Source organism: Notamacropus eugenii, chromosome 4, assembly GCF_028372415.1.
Source record: "Notamacropus eugenii isolate mMacEug1 chromosome 4, mMacEug1.pri_v2, whole genome shotgun sequence".
NCBI classification, from domain to species: Eukaryota; Metazoa; Chordata; class Mammalia; order Diprotodontia; family Macropodidae; genus Notamacropus; species Notamacropus eugenii.
This window is the reverse complement of record NC_092875.1, coordinates 351212929-351220437: the sequence shown is the minus strand read 5'-3', so window position 1 is coordinate 351220437 and position 7509 is coordinate 351212929. Positions and strand designations below refer to the sequence as shown.

At 37.3% G+C, this 7509-nt stretch overlaps 1 pseudogene; it reads left to right on the top strand.

Moving 5' to 3' along the window:
- Nucleotides 1-1857: 1857 nt before the first annotated feature.
- LOC140502568 (cohesin subunit SA-1 pseudogene) lies at nucleotides 1858-4023 on the top strand (annotated as a pseudogene).
- The last annotated feature ends 3486 nt before the right edge of the window (nucleotides 4024-7509 follow it).

Below are 7509 nucleotides of genomic sequence, written 5' to 3'. Positions count from 1 at the left end.
GGGGGACAAGATAGGATGGAGGGAAATATAGTTAGTCCTATACAACACAACTAGTATGGAAATCATTTGCAAAACTAAACAGATTTGGCCTATATTGAATTGCTTGTCTTCCAAGGGGAAGGGGTGGAGAGGGAGGGAGCTAAAGAAGTTGGAACTCAAAGTGTTAGGACCAAATGTAATGTTCTTACCACTGGGTAACAAGAAATACAGGTTAAGGGGTCAAGAAAGCTATCTGGCCCTACAGGACAAAAGAGAAGACAGAGACATGGACAAGGAGAGAGGATAGAGGAGGGAGCAGATTGGTCACAGGGGCAACTAAAATGCTTGGGTTTGGGGGGGGGAGGGGATAAAAGGGGAGAAAATTTGTAACCCAAAATTTTGTGAAAATAAAAAAAAAAAAGAAAACACTGGAAAGGAAAAAAAAAAAAGAAATACACCCAAAAGAAAGGCATCAAACACAATATTTCAGACATTACAAGAGCTATTGAAGATCTGCAGAAAGGCAATGGAAAATTGTATCAATATTTTCACATTACAGAAAACCTGAACACTATATTGTTCATTTAAGGGCAACAAAAAAACACATAAAAAAGGAATTTGAAAAAATAAAAATATATCAGAAATTGTCATTTCCCTTAATCAGCAAATTAAAACCAAAATTGAAAGGCTAAGATGATAAGATTCAAAGCAAACAGAAGGCAGAATAACTCACTCAACCTCAATAAAAATGATTCTAGAGAGGAATGCAAATTAAAGAATTCAGAGCTATTTAAGAGAACCTCTAATTTCTAGTTGTTTAACATGGCCAAAGATCAATGAAAAGAAAAAGGAAATTTTATTAAATAAGTAACAGAAAGTTTGTATCATTTAGTAAATATAAGTAACATTTAATAAATATAAATATATGACAAATATATATTACATAAAAATAAAACTATAAATAGCATCTAATAAATAAAAACATCATCTAATAAAAGACAAACATGGTTATGTTAAGAAAAGTGACTGTAAATGTAGTTTCTTTGTAAACTGGAAAGTAACAGGGATAGCTATAGATAATTTTTGGTTCAAATGTAGTATGTGAATAAATACCAAGTTAACTTTATTCCCTACCTTTAATTAATTTTTTAAGAAGTCTAGTTTTATTGCTTTCCAGTTTCTAAAATTTATTTTTTGAAGTATTTCTCAATTACATGTAAAGGAATTTAACATTCAAGTAAAATATTCTGAATTTCAATTTTTATCTTTCCTGTATTATTATTCTACTTCCTTGATAAGGCAAACAATTTCATATAGATTATACATGTGAAGTAATGGAAATATATATTTCCATATTAATCACGTTATAAAATAAAGCAGACAAAAAAGTATTTTTTAATATCTTAAATTCTTTGGTATCATCTATATTTGCAGTAGAAAGATTCTCTACCTGTTTTACAATCAAAATAGGTAAGTCATTCATAAGCTATCATCATACAATATTATCATATAATATTGTACATTATCTACAATGTCCTCTCAGGTCTGCTCTCTTCATTTTGCATCACTTCCTATAAGTCTTTCCAGATTTTTCTGAAAATACCCTTCTTATCATTTCTTATACCATACAGAATTCCATCACAATTATATAGCACAGCCAATCCCCCAGTTGAGAAACATTCCCTAAATTTCCATTTCTTTGTCACCACAAAAAGAGCTGCTACAAAATAATTTTTGTACATATAGATCATTTGCTTTTTTCTTTAAGTTCTTTGAGATATGGACCTAGTAGTGGTATTGTGAAGTCAAAGGTTATGATAACTTGGAAGGTTAGCAGGAAACGTCTGCTGCATCGGGGTGAGAGAGGAAAGCAGTGCAATGCAGGCTGAGCAGATGGTCCATACAATTCATCAGGCTGTTGAAGCTCATCCTCCACTGGGAAGGGGAACTGGCAAGAGAGTGCTAACTGCCAAAGAAGGAAAACTCAAATTGATTATAGAAACAAACTGACAGAACATTTTATTATTGCACTTCCTATGTTGCTGTCAAAGTATTCTGCTGATGCAGAGAAGGTAGCTAACCTGCTTCAAATTCCATAGTATTTTGACCTAGAAATCTATAGCATAGGCAGAATGGAAAAGCATCTAGATACCTTATTAAAGCAAATTAAATTTGTTGTGGAGAAACATGTAGTATCAGATGTTCTAGAAGCCTGCAGTAAAACTTACAGCATCTTATGCAATGAAGAGTATACAGTCCAAAATCGAGTTGATATGGCTCGGGGAGCCCACTAGTAGATGAATTTGTGGATCAATTTAATCATTCTGTAGAAGATCTTTTACAAGAGGGAGAAGAAGCTGATGAAGATGATATTTATAATATTCTTTCAACACTGAAGAGATAAACTTCTTTTCATAACGCTCATGACCTCACAAAATGGGATCTATTTGGTAACTGGTACAGATTACTGAGGACTGGAATTGAGCATGGAGCTAAGCTAGAACAGATAGTAGTTCAGGCACTTCAGTGTTCCCATTACTCAATTCTATGGCAATTAGTGAAAATTACTGATGGCTCTCCTTCTAAAGATAATTTGTTGGTATTGAGGAAAACTGTAAAATCCTTCTTGGCTGTTTGCCAGCAGTGCCTATCCAGTGTTAATACACCAGTTAAGGAAGAGGCTTTCAAGTTGCTTTGTGACCTCTTGATGATTTTTCGCCACCAAGTAATGACAGGGGGCAGGGAGCTGGTTCAGCCTTTGGTGTTTAATCCAGACACTGGGCTGCAGTCTGAGCTCCTCAGTTTTGTGATGGACCGTATCTTCATTGACCAAGATGAAGAGAACTAAAGTATGGAAGGTGGTGAGGAAGATGAAGCTAACAAGATTGAGGCCTTACATAAGAGAAGAAACCTTTTGATGGCCTTTAGCAAACTTATCATTTATGACATTGTGAACATGCTGACATCTTCAAACATTGCATGAAGTATTACAATGACTACGGTGACATCATTAAGGAGACGCTGAGTAAAACAAGACAGATTGATAAGATTCAGTGTGCATAAACCCTCATTCTCAGTTTAAAGCAGTTATTTAATGAACTTTTTCAGGAGCAAGGCCCCAACTTGGACAGGACATGTGCCCATGTCAGTGGCATTAAAGAACTGGCATGCAGATTTGCTCACTTTTGGACTGGATCAGATCAAGACCAAGGAAGCAGTTGCAACACTTCACAAAGATGGCTTAGAATTTGCTTTCAAATCCCAAAATCTCAAAAGGGACGAGAGTATCTACCTCCTAACCTGGCTTTCCTTGAAGTGTTAAGCAAATTCTCTTCTAAACATTTTCAGCAGGACAAAAAGACAGTCCATTCATACCTAGAGAAATTCCTGTCAGAGCACATGATGGAAAGGAGCGAAGAGGAATGGCTTCCACTCACCTCTTAGAGAAACTCATTAGTCACTGGACGAGAAGATGTCAAAATGTCAGTGAATAGTGGAAGCAGCAGTAGCAAAGCTTCATGAGTAAGGAATAAGAAGGGACGGCCACCACTTCACAAAGAGTCGAAGAAGAAGGTTTGGATGGCACGTGGCTGAAGAGGAATGACATGACCATTCAGACACCTGGAGCCATGCCAGCCCCTCAGCTCATCCACTGTACTAAAAGAAAATAATCGACAGATAGGGGAACAAATTCAAGAACATGAGTCAGAACCTGGGTCTGAACCTGACTTTTTACACAATCCTCAGATGCAGATCTCCTGGTTAGGCCAACAAATGTTAGAAGACTTAAATCAAAAGTACAGAACAGGAATGAACTACATGAAAGTGGGAAGTGGTGTAAGGAATGCAGTCCGTGGCCTTCTGGAGGATGATACTGAGCCCATCTTTGAAGATGTGATGATGTCATCCGAGGGTCAATTGGAGGATATGAATGATCTGCCCCCTTCAAGAAACCAAAGAGGATGAGCAGAATTGAGGCCAAATTTATTTGATTCTGCTGCTATCATAGAAGACGATTCAGGATTTGGAATGCCTATGTTCTGAAGTCTGATGAAGAAATTTTATAAATCTGGAAATCTGTTATTTAGAGCTAGCAACCTATATACTGTGATAGCTTATACAGAACAAAAAAAAAAACTTTTGATGTGATCGCTTTGTTTTTTAATCAAATGATTAAGGTCAATCCCTTTTTACAGTGACAGAGCAGAAGAGAGGAGAATGTAAATTACACAAAGGAATGCCAATGAACAGTCACCTCAGAAAGACTGACCTGAAAAATCATTGGTATTCTAGTACTGGACTATCCCAATACAGATGCATGTGGCTTTTTCTGGATGGGGGTGGGGTGGGATTTAAAATTTTTAAGACAAGATAAATACTGTTGTACACCTGTTTTATGAAAACTCAGCACTGAGTAGAAAAAAATTTTTACTTTATTTTCCTGCTGTACAATTTAAAACTTTTAATATTTGCCCTTTTATGTTTTAAGAGCTAACCATTTTTATTAAACCTATGCCGCTCAGCCATTAACTAGCAATGTTGCTATATAAGCCAATCATCCTGGCTGCAGAAGAGTGTTTTTGAACACAGTGGATATGGTTGATATAGTACTCCATGGGCATAGAGAGGAGCAGAATGCTGACAGCCCATGGCAAAGCCCTGACCCAGTGCACTGTTGCCAAACACACACATAACACAGACACAGACACAGACACACACACACACACACACACATACACACACACACTGAGAAAGGGATGAAAAACCCAGATTCTATGTACTCTTGAGAAAGAATGTTTATTTTTATTTATAAGGGGGCAAAAATCAGAAATGTCCATGCAGCCACTTTTCCAACAAATGCTGTACAACAATGAATTTTATATAGCACAGGAGATATGACCACAGTACATTTTCTATGGATATTTGTTCTGTGTATTTTTAGCAACTTATACCAGCAAATAAAGTATTCTCAGTAGAACAAAAAAGAAACAAAACAAAAAGAGCTTATCTGTGATTTTGTTTAAGGGAGCCTGCTTGTGATTTGTTTAATTGAGCTGGTTAGTGGGAAGCCAAGTAGGGGAAGGCTTGGGGATGGTGTTGTTCTCTGTATTGTTATTCTGTATAGATTTTTGTTACTATGGTGGATTTGGCTTTCTTGTGTCTGAATAAATGTTTTAGTTCTGACTTCCATGTGGACAGTCTGTTGTATTTCACAATTCAGAATTGTGCCAAAATATTCATGGCCGCCATAGGGATTGTGAATATCTCCTGAGCATTACAGAAGATCAAAACTCAGAAGATAGCAAAGTCAAAGTTCCTATATCCAAAACCTCTAAGAAAAATTAGAATTGGTCTCAGGCCATGGAAGCTCTCAAAAAGAAATTTGAAAATCAAGCAAGCAAGGTGTAATGGGTAATTTAAATGGGAAGATCTTTCCCATTCATTAATAGGCCCATGTAACCTGCTTAAATCACATGGAAGTCTAAATCATATGTGCTGGAAGAAGCTTGCTGAACAGGTGGAACAGAAAGAGTGGAGCAGAACCTGGTAGAAAGTTGGTGAGAATAGTTGGGGCAGGGGAGAGAGGATATAGGCAGGGAATGACAGCTAGACTCATAAGTGTTTATTTGTGGGAAGGCCAAGGCAGGAGAGAAAGACTTGGAAACAGTTTTGTCCCTTGCTATAATAATGTGCATTGAATTTTCAGTTACTATGACAGATATGACTTTCTAGTGCTGGGATGTCTGGAAAAATGTTTTTCTTCTGCCTTCTATATGGAGAGTCTGTTATACTTTGCAATTCAGAACTATGCCAGCATATCCATAGTCGCACTTGGTGCTGTGAATATTACCTGGGTGATACATTTGGTAACACAAACAGGATCACAGAGTATAAAATTTGTATTTGAAGGCAGAGAAGAGCTCTTGGAGCAAGAAACAGATATCCCAGAATGGGAGGATTTGCCTTATTCCTCCCTAGCAAGAGAATGGGCTAAGAGCACTGGACCCTGTGAAAACTGGGAACCAAGGTTACAGAAGGGGGAACCAAGAGATTTGGAAAGGTATTTGCAAGTAATACCAATAAATCTAGGGAACGGATGGGCAGGGGTGTGTAGGAGAGGCCAGATTTTATTAGCAGGTTACTATATTATGTTTAAAAGCAGAGAGGAACTGCTGAAGGAAAAAATTCAGATGGAAAAACAGTTAGCTAATTTGCATGGGAATTCTCAGTGTTATGGCTCTTTTTTAAAAGAGCAAACTGGGAGGTCTCAGTTGGAAGAAAAGGCAACAGCCTTTTAGTTCAGAAGATGAAGTGGAAGGCTGGCAAAAGAAGTATGCATGCAACCTTTGTACAAACCCAGCCTAGTTGCCATGGCAATGACTTCCAGGAGAGTTACTGGGATGAAAATGAAACAATGCTACAGAAGGAGACTTCTCAGGCAGAAGCACACCCCCATACTAAGATGAAAATAAGAGAACAAAGCAGGGAACACGGTATTTAAAGAGGATTTTACTCAGCAGGAGGTAACAGATATCTTGATTCGATTCACTCAAAGGATGGGAGAATGGTTAATATCTTGGATGGTGAGAGTTAGTGATGAAGGGACTGGAGGAGTATCAACAGATGGCATGGACTGCTTGAAATTTATAGGGATCAGTCAGAATACCTTTGTACAGTAAGCTCTTAGAGATTAGAATATACAAGGAGGTAACAATAAGACTAATCTGTTTGCTTTGGCTGCAGAAGGATGCAGTAAGCAGTAGCCTACCTACTGACTCTATGTGGCCTAGTGGATATAGACCCTGGTATTCACTTAGGGACTATATAAGAAAATTAAAGCAGAAGGTAATGAAGACTTCCATAATGATCAGGAATGCAGATGCATACTATGATCTTAATTCATTTAACCACTCAATGAAATAATCCTGTCTGGCCAGTGTGAAAGTCAAATGGGACATGGAGGATGACAGTAGATTATAGACAACTGAATAAAGTGACTCCTCCCTTGCATGTTGCTATTCCATATACTGTTACCTTAATAGAAAGGATTCATAAATATGATGAAACTTTGTACACAGTTATTGATTTAGACAATGCTTTCTTTACTATCCCAATAGATTCTAAAGAAGGGGGACCAATTTGTTTTCACTTGACAAGGCTGATAATATACTTTTACATGCTTGCCACAAGGATATCTGCATAGCCCCACTATATGTAACAGGATTGTGGCTGAACATTTAGATGAATTAGAGCTACCTGATGTATAACTTACTCTCTACATAGATGATATTATGATATAGGAAAAACTGTAAAAGAAGTGGAGAAGAGTTTGACACTTTTGACTGAGCATATGAAAAGCAAAGGGTGGGAAATTAACCCTGCAAAGATTCAAGGGCCAGCTCAAACTGTAAAGTTTTTGGATATACAAGGGAATCAGGGGTTGTGAGATATTATCCCACAAGCCCCAAAAAAGATTCAGAATTTTCCTATCCCTCCAATAAGAAAGAGGCCCAAAAGTTCATAAGATTA